A 14,913-nucleotide genomic window follows, 5' to 3' on the forward strand; every position below is an offset into this window, starting at 1 on the left:
TCTGGTAATGATAGGGCAAGAAGAGAATGGTTTTAAATTAAAAGGGAATTTTAGGTTACGTGTTAGGAGGAAATTCTTTACTCAGAGGATGGTGAGGCATGGGAATAGAACCTGTGGGTGCCCCATCCCTGGAGGCTCAGGGCCAGGTTGGATGGAGCCCTGGGCAGCCTGAGCTGCTGGGTGGCAGCTCTGCCCATGGCAGGGGATTGTGACTGGGTGGTCTTAAATTTTCATTTAACCCAGGTCATTCTGTGATTATATGAAAACAAAACCAATATCAGTCTCTCAATAAGTTATTTATTTTGAATGATTCACATTACTCTACAAGATTCTAATCTGGTATCCATTGATGGTAATACAAATTTCCAGTTCTGTTAGTGGTCATTGCTCAATATTGTTAGTGATTTCAGGTCTTTGTTACATACATAGAATTTATAAGCATAGATATTTTTATACAGAATAGCATCTTATTATTTTTTTTTTTTTACTTTGTGCCATTAACACTTGTCTTTTTTTCACTGTAGGTGCAGATTCCCCCACTTATTTCATAGGTAATTACTGAGATGCCTGGGTAACCACGTACCAAACTTGTGTCAGACGGGTTGCATTTGCCACACACCTGGCTTGCACTCAGACCTCCCAAGAATGGGCAAACTTTAGTGTATATACTGATGTGTAGTTTGTTTGCTAGATATCTGTTGGGCACAAGTGGGCTGGACATGCAAGACTCCTGAGCTTTCAGGGCTGATTCTGGTCCCCACAGAACATACCACACATAACCCTTCTTTTCGCAAATATTCAGCTTTATGGTCACTGCAGTTGGTGAGTTATTACCCCAGGACAGCTAAAGTAGTCTGCAGTCTGAGGGATTCCAAGTCAGTTATCCTTTAGCTCACGTTATGAGGCTTGCAACAAAATCAGTCAAATACTTAAAGCATTTATCTGCTTCAGATTTTTCATTCCTTTGGCATGTTCCCTGTGTTTTTGTTCTTTTGTAAGACCAGAATCCTTCCTATTTTTCTGCAGATGACCTCTGTAGTAGGGTATTCATGGCATCTTCTATCTTTCTACTGAGTAGATGGATGAGCAAAATTTACCTTTAAGCCTTACTCTCCCCTTGACAGCAACGTCTTGGTCGGCATGGTTGACTGATCACATTGACTCACCAGCTTGCTTGCTGTTTAATTACTGGCTTATCAAAGTGGATGTTTTTTCCTGATCTGATTGTCGTTTTAGCTTAAAGTGTTTCTTCTAGCAGAAAATTATCAAGGTTTAATGGTTCTTTTTCTGTCTAGTCCTGCTGGCCTTATAATTTCATTTAAAGTCAGCGATCTAAGAAGAAAAGTGGCAAGCAAGCCTCTGACACAAAAATTGTTTTGCAGTTTGAAAGTGAGTCTCCAATGTCAGGCAGAGATCAGTGCCAGAGGAAGCAGCTCTGCTGTTGCTACTACTGTTAATAAAATAAGAAAACAATCTACTTGTTCAGTGAGAAAGCTGCCATGCCAGTCTGAATGAGTCTGGAGGCCTAAGGGAGATGGGATGCGATAGGCTTGCTGCTTTCTCTGTTTTACAATGGGCTGCAGCTTTGTAGGATGGTATCGGCATGCCTTCCGGCATTGTTTTTCTGCCCTGCTTTATCTGAATTTTAGTCATTGATGGCTAATGGAATAAGGACTGGCTCTTTTCTTCAGTGCAATCCAGCTGGGTACGCAGTGGTTAATGTGGAGGGATGTAACAGCACAAATACATAGCTTCATTGCTGCAGATGGCTGCCAAGGTGCTCCGAGCAGCCCAAGCCCTGTGTGTGTGTGTGTATGCATGTGTGCTCATCTCTCCTTTCTGTGGGAAGAGCTGGCTTCATGCATCGGCAGCTTTGTGTCAGATGAAAGGAAGACGTTCTCAAAGAATACGTACCTCAAACAAGCTGTGAGATTTGAGGCTGTGTTTTCGCTTCTAGGTCTTTTTCGGGCCACGAGGAGTCAGAGAATAACAGTGAGTGGGGTTAGTGGAGCAACTAACCTTAGTGCTACATTTTCAGGAGCAAAAAGAAGGTTGTCGCCCTTAACCGTGTCTTCTATTCCTCGCCGGTGTTTTTGTTAACCCTTAGTATTTTCAAAGTGTGTTTGCACTCATCTTTCTTGTACCAGTTCTTTTAAACCTAGTGGAATAAAAGGGAGATAAAAAAAAAAAAAAAAAAGTTCTAATTTCTAGCCAGAGGGGAAAAAGTTATCTTTAAGATAAGTTCGGAGAATGTAAGGAGTGTAAAATGAGCTAGCATTGTAATGGTGCTGGCTGCTTATAAATCACTCTTTTTGCTCCTGGTGCACTCTGACACGCAAAGAGCTTTACCCTATGTGTGAGCATATGCACCCAGTGCTGAAAGCATGCTCAGGAGGAAAGTGCTGAGCTTACAGGGAAGCATCCTCTGCTGCCCCTGTGCTGGAGCTGTGTGAGGAGCAAACAAGATCTCTCTTTCTTGTATCTTGCATTGTCCTTCTTCCCTTCATAGCATCGTGGCTTTAGCGAGGGCTTTGCATTCCCAAACACGAAGACCTGTGTTTTTTCTTCAGAAACAGCATAGGCAACAGAAGTGCATGTTTCTGTGTCCCACCAGGACATCTCAGTCTTTAGCAAGGAGCTGAGGGTGGTAACACTGATGGCAGAGGAGTGCATTATTTTCTATAGTATGTATTTTACTTATTTATTTTCTGTGACATGGAGCTCAATCTGTTGTGAAACTACTAACTCCTTTCTCACAGTTGACCAAAAGTCATCAAAGTGGAACGGGTTTTTTGTGTTGAGTTAATTTGGATGCCTCCTGGTGACCTCAGACAAAAGGCTGCTGGTCTTGCTGCTATTCTACTGCCCTGTGCAGTCGCCCTATTGTACATCACACTTGTGCCTAGGTGAAGGTCTCTTTGTATGAGGCGGTTCTATGGGTGCAGAACAGCTACAGAGAAAACACTGAGGGTAAGCTCCCCTTCTGCTGCAGCTAACAGAGAAAGCAAGTGAGTCAAAAGAAGGAAAAGTCGAGAAACTGAAAAAATGGGGCTGACCAGGAAAGCCTGGCAGTATGTTTCAAGTACATCACTGTGGGACTTTGAATAGGGTTTTATTATGGACTTATCTCCAGTACATTGTAAGAACAAGCATTAATGTTAGGACATTTGTAAACAGAAAGGGCTTAATACCCACAAAAGACATGTTTGAGTTATAGGGACTGAATTCCTTTCATGCTACCTGGTAGGGCACTTTCTTACCTCTTAAATTCAGGGCAATGTGTGTATCAAATAGTCTTAAAGGAGCATTCCCTATTCCTCCAGTGGCAGCATTTTACACCTGCTTGATACGCAATGTGTGGGTGCAAATCACTGTGTGAGGAATAAGGCAATCAAATCCCGAGCTGCATGAGAATTACTTCGGTAATTCACAGTTTATTTCAGTTGCATTCATGAAAGTGTACAGGTTTTTACTTAACACCTTAAGATTCTCTAATCAGAGTGTGCAACTCCCTGGGTGAATAGTCTGACTTTATCCTTTAGAAATTGTGGGTTTGCGTCCTGTTTGGGATTGTCTTTTAGTGAGAATATTCTACAAAGTCTGTTTTCCTGTGTGTGAAATGAAGAACTAATTCCTTGCACGTTGTTATTCTTATCAGCCCCAAACATACTGCATAGGACTACAGCATTTCAATGGCTCTTTGTACTGAGGAAGAAAAACATACGAAGCAAAGTCTGATTTTCCAGAACTGCTGCATGCATGAGGAGAGCTTTGCTCCGTGTGAAGGAAGGGGATGGATGTGCTTTGAGCTCTCTATCCCTTTGCTTGCGGAACGCTCATCCCTCGTATTGCTGTTCCCCTCTGCATTTGTGCAACCTCTCTCAGCAATGTTGTGCTGAGCTCCGTGGAAGGAGAGTGTTTGCCAGCATATCTGCAGCAGCCCAGGAGATGCTGAGCAGCAGTGTGGATCTGGTGTGCAACTGGCAGAAAGGAAGCAGTTAATTAGCCTTTTTTATGCCAATGCCGATATGTTTCTACTACAGTCATGGTCTGTGTTGGTACCCTCAGGTGGCTAATTTACATGAAATTTCTTGTGTGCATTAAGCTTTAAACAAAGTCCTATGTAGCTTAGTGGGAAAAAAAGTTGCAGATGGCTTTTATATAAAACTATGGGAATTCTGCCTGTGTTGGGGCTGTATTTTCAACAGCAGCACAAAAATATTAATACCACTCTCCCTCCCTCTGAATAAATAAATTCCTATCACTGTTCTTCCTCTGAACAAAAGAAATGGTCCAAAGCATTTAAGACATACAAAGCCAAGATATGCTATTTATAAAAAGAGCCAAGGCAGATAAAAAATGATTTATGATACTCATAAAGCCCCTTTCATCCTGCTAGGTCACACGACAGTTTGCAAACTGGTTTTATGTACTCTGTGTGCCTGTACGTGTTGTGAGATAAATGAAAAAAGTCTATTTTTTCCAGAAGTAAATGTGAGGTTCATTACTACAGCAGTTGTTTAACAAATCTGCACAGTAGTTTCAAGGAGGCAGAGAACAACAGGAAAGATAAACATGCTGTAGTTGGGTGGGTCTTGAAGCAGCACGAAGACCTTTCTTGCAGCAAACGGTGGTGTGTGAGGTTTGTAAAGGGGAATGTCTGGGACTTTGGGTACACCTTGTGGTATGCTTTGACTACCCAAAAGTTAGGGGAGTTGCACTGCACTGATCTGAGAACCTGGCCAATTCTGCACTAACTTTATTTAGATTAAATGAGCTCCTGAAAAACACAACCTATGGCTGTTTTGGCAGGAGTAGGAGAAGTTTTATTGGATAGGATTCCTTCACTGCCATTACCACTCCATCTGTTCTTTATACATATTTCCTATAAGTGAACCATGCTACTTTAACTCTTTCCTGTGGTAACAGGATATGCTGCTGGAAATGGAGATGCAGAAGACAAGCAGAGGTTTACAAGGATCCTGTGATTGTTAGAACTCATGTTATCTAGAGTAATAGCTGATGCATCTGCTTGTTGTTGTTGTTTTTGTAAGGCACTTGAGAGATGTGTCTTTCTTCTGTCTTGAGAGATAATCCTGACAATTAAAGGTGACGCTTGATCAGTTAAGCTATTGATCTGTTGATTGATCAATCTTCCACATGAATGCATATGTGACCTTGTGAATAAAGTGTGTGAACTTCTGCTAAGATATCAAAAATTAAATAATAGTAATAATCATTTTTTCCCACTCTATAGACTGTGCGTGCATATGTATCTGAGTATATTGCAGCAGGTAAGGCATGAATTGCCATTTCATGGAGTGCAGAGCAGTTACATAGTTGTGTTCAGCTCTGAATGTTGGTAGACCTGCACTTTTAGTGAATACATGAATGATGTCTGCAGCATGTAAACCTTGTGTCCCGTGAGGCTCCTGCTGCAAGTGGTGTAATTGTGTAGGCGCAATGCAGCTATCTTGGCATTACAGTGGGGTCTCGATATATAGTAGCTGCTGCCAGTGTCCTGAAAACTGGAGCAGAGGAGAGAGAGATAAAACTGGCCTCAAACTTAACAAGGAGTCTCTGAGTTGTTCGATTACTTGATACAGGTTATAATAAGTAAGTATATTCATATTACATGCACCAAAACTTCTAGATACGTGGCTCGATATCTAAGTCATCATAGTTACAGTGGCAAAAGGATATAGACTGTGCTTGTCCTGGCCTCATTATTTTGGATTTCAGTGGTACTAAGATACATTAAATGCATAGGTCTGTTCCCAATCTTGTGCATTACCCAGCTGCTCAAGCCTGCCAGAAGGGAGAGAGCAGCGAAGGGGAAGAGTGGCTGGAGAACAGTAAAAAGGATGCTGCCTGTTGTGGAAGTGAACTGTGAGAACATGTGTTTAAAATGTTGACGGAAAACTTGAAGTGTTAAAAGAAGAAGGGTATTTGATGTGTTTCCTTTTTTTCTCCAGGCTTTAGTTGGAGAAGGCTGGAACAGTACTATTTATTTTACTTAGAAGGAAGATAAAACGACTTGGAGTCATCTGCATTTCATGCTGCCTGGTTTTATCACTAATACCAACTGCTTAGGTAGGGAAGGAGAAATGGACCCAAAGGGCTTGTAGAGGTGGAAAAAAATGATCCATAGTGATCATCTATCTTTGATCTGAGCAGAAGACTCCTGAGACATTTCATAGTGGTTCCAATAAGCAGCAGTAGGATTTCTGTGGTCATAATTGTCAAACATCCATAAGCAAGGCAAGATTTGTAGGGAGGGAATGTTCTTTATTAGACCAACTAATACAGCTGAAAGAAACAGGTTTCTTCCATGTCCCCAGCAGGCTTGCTTGGAAAGTGGAGTCTGTTGTCTTAAGAGGTCACTGGTGTGGAGTATGATTTCTGTAGTAACCCAACAGCCCAGGGGTTTATTTGAATTAACTCAGTTGCTAAAGCAGGCATCTATCACTTCTGTTGGGAGAGGCCTCCAATGTGCTCTCCATTCACTTCCAGCCAGAAGGAAATGTCACAGACAGTGACTTAAAATTGCCACTCTTCTCTGGACTAGTCCACGAGCCCCTTCCAAGTGCTGTGACTCTCTTTGTGGAGCATGGCTGCTGCCTGCAGTGGCACTTTCCAGCTTCTGCAGCTGAAAGATGGCAGTCCAGGTTTGGAAAAGGGTTTATGAGTACAAAGTTAAGTATTGGAATGCTTCTGCTGCACTTTTGCCTAGTATCTCAGGCTTCCGGAGGAAGCTGGTAGGAACAATCTCTGATAAAATCAAGAAGATGTCAGAGGAAATTCAGACATCTATTTTGGAAATGCTTTTGATAAATCATCTAGCAAAGTTCAGTAGCAACTTTTGACCTTAGTTTTGTCATAGTCTATTTCTTGATCTCCAAATAGTTTATTTCTTGAACCATACCCTGGATTGAATTCCACAAAAGACCATTCATTTTCATGCTAAAATGGATCTGGAAGCTGTCAAAACGGAGACAGAATTTCCCTACAAACAGGAAAGCTAAATGGATCTCATCAGGGTAAAAGTCATGGAGCTGCTAGTATAGTGCAGAGCCGGTCTGGCAAATAATTTCTCTCTGTATTTAAAAGCAATGATAAAACAAAGGTACTTACTTTGTTACTTAAAATAACCCTAGAAGATTAAAACTCAAGATTAAAAAAAGGTAGTTTTCATTTGTCAGTATACATATTGTTTGACCACTCTGCAATTTCCTCAGTTAATGAGGTGCTAGTGACTTTCATTTTTGCCTATATAGTCATTTTCTGCTCAGTTTCAATTTTAGATTTGATGCAGCATCACAGAGATGCAATCGCCAGAGCAGATTCTTAGTTTATATTTAAAATGCCCCCACTGTTATGTTTCTTTTTTAAATTAAAATAGAAACCAGAGGAAAGAATTCTGTTAGGCTTATGCATTGTACAAGACCTTCAGGAATGAAACTGCAGAAAAAGCTTGACTGTCAGCATTCTATTAATTTGGGAAATAATTTGTTTCCTAATAAGTTCCAGTGTTGCCAGTAAATAAAACCCAAAAGTTCAATCACCACAAATAATAATAATAAAAAGATTTGAAGGTTTTACTTTTTCTTTGCATATTGAAAATGGTACAGAACATCAATTTGGATTTACTCAGCAAAATGTTATATATTTATTAAATGCATTAAAAGGGCTCTGGGCATTTTTGAGATCAATACACACAATTGCACACGTACTTGAGAAGCCAATGCTGCTTGCAACTGTGCGTCACTGGGAGCAGACTGGAATTAATTGTCCAGTTTGAGAGCTTAGAAGTGACTAATAACTTTCACCTTTGCTTGACCCCAAATATTTCCAGCCATCAGGAGCGAAACTTTATGGATGAAACCTAGTTTAGATCATGTGTATATACTGCAGAATTCATTAATGTCTTACACACATTTTGCAGTACTGCAGTGTTGAGTGTAGTGTAACAGATGTGTTCTGGTAAAGCCAAATCTCTCCCAGTTTATACTGAAGAACAGGTTTTTGCTTATTCCTCCTGTTTTAGCAAAAAGTTGCACATTAGACTAATATGAACAGGATTGTACCAGCTTTCAAGAGTGATGAATACATGAAAAAAATATCGCTTGTAAATGGAAATAAGTGCAGGATGGAAACCCAGTTGTCTTTTTTCTTCTACTGCAATAAACTAAAAATAGCTTCATGGAAATCACTGGAGTCTCATGTCTATTATGTTGATGTAAGAGGAATGTAAAATTCATTGTTTCAAACTAAAACATAGAGATAATGAATCTATTAAAAAACATGTTTGGGTGTGTTTGTGAAGAAGTATTGGCATTGATAGTTTGGAAGCAATCAAGACTGGAAGATTTACAGTGAATGTGTGAATGGACAAGAGTGTGACCAGGGACATTGAAGTCTGAGAAGCTGTGCTGGGAATGTGCTGTAAAGATGTACCAGTCTATCCCCACATGGAAGGGGTGACAAAAGTACTCATCTGTTGCACAGAATTTGGGGTAGGGCTGGGTTAAAAATAAAAAAGTCAACATCCTTGTTTGATATCAGATTTAATTTTGGACTAAACAATGAAAAGTGTTTGTTTATTTTCAGAAAATCTACATCCCTTACAATAATATATTGTATTAGAATATCATAGAATGCCCAAGGTTGGCAAAGTCCTCCAAGATCATCCAGTCCAATTGCACAACTGTCACTGGTATTTCCCTCTAAATGATGTCCCTCAATACAACACCTAAATGTTTCTTTAACACCTCCAGCAACTGTGACTCCACCACTGCTGTGGGCAGCCTGTTCCAGCACATTCTTAGAGGAGAATTATTTCCTAATGTCCAACCTGAATCTCCCACGGCGCAACTTGAGGCCATTCCCTCTTGTCCTATTACAAGTTAAGTAGAAGAGATTGACCCTCACCTCACCACAACCTCCCTTCAGGTCCTTCAGGTCCAGCAATAATGTCTCCCCTGAGCTTCCTTCTCTCCAGACTGAATAATCCCATTATTATCATTATTCAAAACATTTTTATTTGATTGATAAGCATTTAATCCAAAACTAAAATATTTAGGTTTATTTTTTTTTTTAATAGAACTTTGCATTATTAGGAAAGCTTTTGTTGAAAAGGATATTTTTTTAATTAAAGGTGTCCATATGAAAAAACAAAACGCATGTTCCAATTTCCTCAGCACTGTAGTGCTCAGAGGCTAGAGGACTCAGTGAAGAGCTTTGCTTTAATCTCGGTGATGTTTCTATAGGACAAAAGGATTTCAGAATCTTTTGAAGGCTTGGAGTATGGGGTTACTTGCAGGCTTTGTCCATAGGCTGTACATGTGCTATGAAAAAGTCAGCATCTTCTCAGGATCTTCTCATGGTGGCATTTCAAACCTTGGTCATTGCTGACTCCATAGTCTAGGCAGTGACACCTGGAGAAATGTACCTAACTGATGATTCCAGTATGGTAACAAAGGTAGTGAAGAGGCAGAGACAAGATGCTGCGGTCTTCTGTCTTCCTTCTGAATTTTTCTCACAGAACAAAGTTGATGAGACTAACTGATAGTGCTAGGTGAGGCTGTTGGCATTTTATATGGTCACGACAATCGCTGTCAAGGGGTTTAGAGCAAGATCCTCCAGGCTCTTCTTACCGCACGTTTAGAGGGATGGTATCAGACTCAACTACCAGACTTGTTTTGCAAGCTCAAGATACAAAGGTTCTTGGTTCTGTTGAATGTTCCGTGTTTGGCCATTTCAGTCTGCAAGGATGTGTCTTGGTAAAGCTTGTTCTGTTCTCTTCCTTGAAGGGCTTCAGGGTGAAGACTGTGGAAGGATTGCTTTGGGAGGCAGAGCAGGGCTGGCTGGAAGACAAGGCTTCATTTCCCAAGGTCTTGGAGTTGAACTTCATCCAGGAGAATGCTCTCTGTATCGATTAAATCATTTTTCTTACTGGTCATGAGTGCTATCCTATGAATAAAAAACAATCATCCCTTTTTGCTGAGTTATTCTTCTGTTGAGCATGCAGCTGTGACAAGAATGAAGGACAAGGTTCACATTACAGTTGCAATCATCTCAAACCTCTGTGTGCCATAGTCAGAATTTAGGAACACTTTTGTCTGTAGGGGTACATGGGGTATGTTTTCTGTACATACTCTTGTGTGACAGTCTGTGGCATGCCTACAAAAGATGCAGTGTGAAACATGCAGGCCTGAGAAGGAACTCAGGCAGGGCTTCATGTCTGATTTGATGAGTCACCAGCTTCTGTCAGCAGTCTCTTGCAAACTGTGGCAGTGCTGTGCAAAAACTCCATCACACAGTGGACCTGCTCATTCCTATACCCATCACCTTTTGCATTTCTGCATTGCTGATGGCTCTTCAGCACACTATTTGGGTAAAGGGATCCTCCTCTAACTTGTGACATTCAGGAGCTTTATCAAGTTTAGAAAATCTGTCGATGTGCTTCCTTGTGATATTCTGCTTCTTGGATGGAGTAGATTGAGATACAGGAGAATCCAACCTGCTGAGAGCTGTGAGTGCTGTTGATAGGCAGATCTGATAATGGTTGATCTTCCTAGATGTTAACATGCCTATAGGCATTTAAGTCCATTCCCATCAGTTCTTTTGCCAGAACTGTTAAGGAACTGCCAAGAATGATGAGGAATGACTCATCTGTTAGAAGATAACCACGCTGACCAAAGGCATGGACAGAGGTTGTGTTAGTAAAGCCTTCCCATGCTGTCTGCGCTCTGAGGGAGAAGGGAGCAATCTTGCAGCCTGCTGAACATCTCTCCGAGGGACTGAGCACTCTCACTTTCCATTCATGGCTCTGAGAATGTGCTCAAGTGTTTTTAGGAGGCACTCAGCAGCTTGCAGAATTAGGCAGAATTAGACACAGAAGAGGGATGTCTGTCAATTTGGTCCTGTCCTCAAGCAGCAAAATTGTTTAAAAGAACAGAGTTTGCCTGACTTCTTGATTTCATTTCTGGGTATATATATATATGCATATACATTCTTTTCTGAGTCTGATTGTACGTATCAGCTGAGAAACAGTCAGATGCCTGGGTTTTAATACTTTATCAGGATATTGTGGAAGAAGTAATGAAGCCTATTATAAGGGGATATCTCTGTTGCTTGTTTTGCTTCATAAATATTTATGAACATCCCCCTCTCCTTTCTTTGCCCTTTGACTAGTTCTATTAACTGGGAGCCATTAGCCGTGGATGAGGCCTGAACCTCATAAAACATTTTGTGGTTATCAGATGCATTATTGGAAGAATTTGAAGACACAGATCCTCTTGACATTTGCATCTGTTCCATCTAATTATTCCCAAATTGAAATCGTAAGCCCCTCTTTGTGAAAGCACTGTATATTGCTGCAGAATTGATTGTGTTATCACAAGCAGGGCTTTACAACTCCAGCCAGGGAATGAGAGAGACACTGATGGAATTTCAGTTCTTCTTTGCAGTCTCTCTAGTAATGTTAAATAAGTTAGAGAGATAAGATGTACGTATGAGCCTATCTTATATATATATGCTTGATCATATTTTTTGATATGGACATTTTATTGAGGAGGTCAGGAGACAGAGTAGTAGATAGCCTATTCATGGCTTTGATTAAGGGACAAATACCCTTTAGTCATTCATACAGGTAATAGAAGGTGTTTCTCTGTGAGCAGTGAGGATGCCGTGGGGAAGGTCTGCATGTGAAGTGGCTTCCCCCTCAGACACTACCAGGGAGTTTTCTCAGGCAGCATGCTTGTCACTGCCCTGGGGTGCAGGAGCTCTGTCAGAGGATGCTTTGCCAGCACTGTTCAGTTCTCCATGTTTTGGGTGACCGGATAGTCACTGGGAGGACAGGAGCACAGACACAGGCAGTTTATCTATCAGTTAGACAATGGGAAAAACAATCCTCTAAATCACTAGTTCTATTTTACCTCTTTTCTCCCTTGTCCCACTGCCCTCCTCCAATGGTTTTTACTATTTTCTTTTTTCCTTTTTTTTGATTTTTAGTGCATCTTCTGGCCTGGTAACTAACGCTTGCTGTACAGGTCGCTTTTATCAGATGATAAATACCTGTTGAGTAGGGACCTGCTGAAATCAGCAGCTCACAAAAAACACGAGATGTGTCATAAACACTAACAGATTTGGATCAGCTCTCAACTAGGGAAGAAATGCTAAACTGGAGAAGAATGCTTCTTAAGTGACTCAGTATTATAGAGTGCTCTTGTTTTCTCTGCACCCATTCTTGCTTCCTCCAGAGTGAGGGAAAGATAGCCAAAACCAGACCTGCCACTCCATAATGGTGAGAATAGGTGGAAACTGATATTTTTCTTTGTTACAGCAGATCGGCTTTGAGAATTTAAGGATAAAGCAATGAAATGGCCAGCTGCTTGACTGAAAGGAAGATCCAGTCTGTGTCTCATTTAAAAAAATGGTCTGTTTATTTATTGCCATATTTCAATTTTTATTCTCTGTGCTCTCTCACACACAGCACTGCAAATACATTACAGAAAAGCTGCAAATTACAGGATGTCTAATTAGGAGGCTTTGAGGAGAAGATGACAAAGAATCGTTCACCATGGAGACAGAAGTTCCTTGCTGGTTTATAACCAGCTAAACAATGCCCAAGACTCTGATAAGCTGCTGCAGGGAGAACGAGTGTTAGCCTGTGTGAAATGCAGGGGGCTGGTGCTTAGTGTGTCACCGAGGAGTGGACCTCCCTGCTCTTGGGGAGGTACCATGAACAGGGGCACATGAGCACGAAGCGGTGAAGACATCTCTACATCTCACATCAATTTTATAATCCAACATAGTGCCTGATTCAGACCTCTGAAGATAGCAGAAAGCCATTCTTTGTTTTCAGTCACTGTTGTTAGGCGCCATGCAAAATCAAATCCCTTTTGCGTAGACTTGGACACCAGAGATGATCTCGTAACAGGTCCAAATCTAGATTACAAAACTTTTGCAGTGCTTAGATCAGAGTGTTCTTTTTCTTACCTTTAGCTACAAAATCCAAATACTTATTCTATATTCTCTCAGTCTAGTGGAATTGGCCAGGATATTTGGTTCAGGACTATTTCTACACCTTTGTCGCTCGCAGAAAATTTGGCTTGATAGGCAGCCTCTGTGTAAGACAGTATGGGAACAGGAATAGCAGAAAAGTCTGCAGTTGAAAACTGAGATGCCCTGACAGTTATCTATTATTATATGTAGAAAATTGCACAGTACATGACTGGATAGAGCACATAACGTAAGTTTTCGTATTCATTTCAGAAAGAAGAGATTCTAAAGGCTTCAAGCTTTTGCTTTTAAGAAAAGGGGTTCCAAATTCTCCCACATTTCTTGCATTTTGAGATCTGCATCGTGGTGACTCCCATTCACAGCTTTCTATGCTGAAGTATATATGTTGCTATCCCCATGGACTGTCACACATGACAGTTTAGCACCCAACACAGTAGCACTATACACAAGATCAGCCACGGTGCTGTGCCATATACTTTGGCTTCTTTAGAGACAAGGGAGGTAGGGAGACTTCTGCTAACATTTTGGTACAGACTGTGTCTGGGGAGCAATCTAATCAACCAACACCTTCCTCTTCATGAAAATTCCCAAAGCAACCAAACCAAAAAATCAAACATTAGTGAGAACCTACCTGATTTACCGATAGAGAGAGTAAACTTGTCAGGTTTGAATATCTGACAAAAACCCTACAATTAAAAGGTTTGGGATCTGAATTTATACCTTTCTGCTTAAAGTACACATCTGCCTCTTCAGAATTAGATTTTCAGTTGCATTTGGGAGTGATCACAAAGCTTCAACCAAGTTGGATCAGAACTCACAGAGGATTAGATATGAGAATGAGATGGAATTTGGGTTCAGTATCAAATAAAGGGTGTGTATGGGGTTAAATGAAGGAATAAATTGACTGTATTTTCAAAACAAAAAAAAATCCAGCATTTTTTGCCATTCTGAATTGCTGAATAAGCATCATTAACATACAAAAGAAGCACTTTGATAAAATCTACATTCAGCTTTTCACTTCAAAGGCTTATACCCCTGAATTGCTTGTTCCTGGCAAATGCAGAGAAAATTTTGCACAGAATAGCAATAAGCCTTAGAGAACTATTTTGTTATTGAAAAAGTCACAAATTTCAGTTGATGAAAATGAAAACTAGGGTTATGATATTCCTTGATCACTGAGATGTCCTTGTGAAAATATGAGACGTGGTGGAACAGGGATGTGCATATTTCTTAAAGAAATGTTCTGTCATGTATCATGGAGCAAATAAGTACTTCTGTGAACATATCCAGACTGAGCTTCAGTTAGCTTTGGTTCAGGCTTTTGGTACAGAGCTGCCACTGCCTCTGATCATCCGGGGAAACGATAGGCAGAAATTAGTCAGAATTTCTCAGCAGCACATGCAGAATGGAGCATTTTCATTCTCAGAAATCTGAATGTGAATTAATTTGTATTTGTATGCGTTGGTGAGCTTTCCTAGGTTTTGAAGCTTTTGGAAATCCAAAAGTCAAAGCATTCCGCAGAGGCTGGAAATGAGCTCAAGAACTGAAACTGTCTGCACAGAGCTGTGTGAACTGTACTTTCTGAGACTGCTAGGGATGTCCTCACTTTCATATGCCACCTTGACTTTACCTACCTACATTCAGCAGCATGTACCTGCTTGCTAGCATACTCTTCACTGAGGTCATTCAACTTGGAGAAGACAGCATGGAATGACTGACCAAGAATTTAATCCTGCAAACGAAAACTCCCCAGCTGGGGTGTGTGTTTATTAGGAGACTGTAGAAAGACTAACCATAGCCCAGTGGTGGTGGTCTCTAGAATGGATCCCAAGGATAGGTGTCACGCTGCACTTGGCCAGGATGCCACATCTGACAAATGGCAGAGAT

General features: G+C 40.9%; 1 protein-coding gene across 5 annotated transcripts in view; it reads left to right on the forward strand.

Annotated features, from left to right (window-relative positions):
• The window catches only part of TMEM178B (transmembrane protein 178B), a 231,434-nt gene that overhangs the window by 109,900 nt on the left and 106,621 nt on the right, over positions 1-14,913 (forward strand). Inside the window, exon 3 of one of the 5 annotated variants that reach the window (XR_006171841.1) lies at positions 9,813-9,982. The exons of the other annotated variants lie outside the window; for them this stretch is intronic. The gene's annotated coding sequence lies outside the window, so the exon portion shown is untranslated. Of the gene's footprint in view, positions 1-9,812; positions 9,983-14,913 lie in introns of those variants that run through there. 5 annotated transcript variants of the gene reach the window in all.

Source organism: Centrocercus urophasianus, unplaced genomic scaffold (assembly GCF_019232065.1).
Source record: "Centrocercus urophasianus isolate 14NV4802_14NV808 unplaced genomic scaffold, USGS_Curo_1.0 seq_73, whole genome shotgun sequence".
NCBI lineage: Eukaryota > Metazoa > Chordata > Aves > Galliformes > Phasianidae > Centrocercus > Centrocercus urophasianus.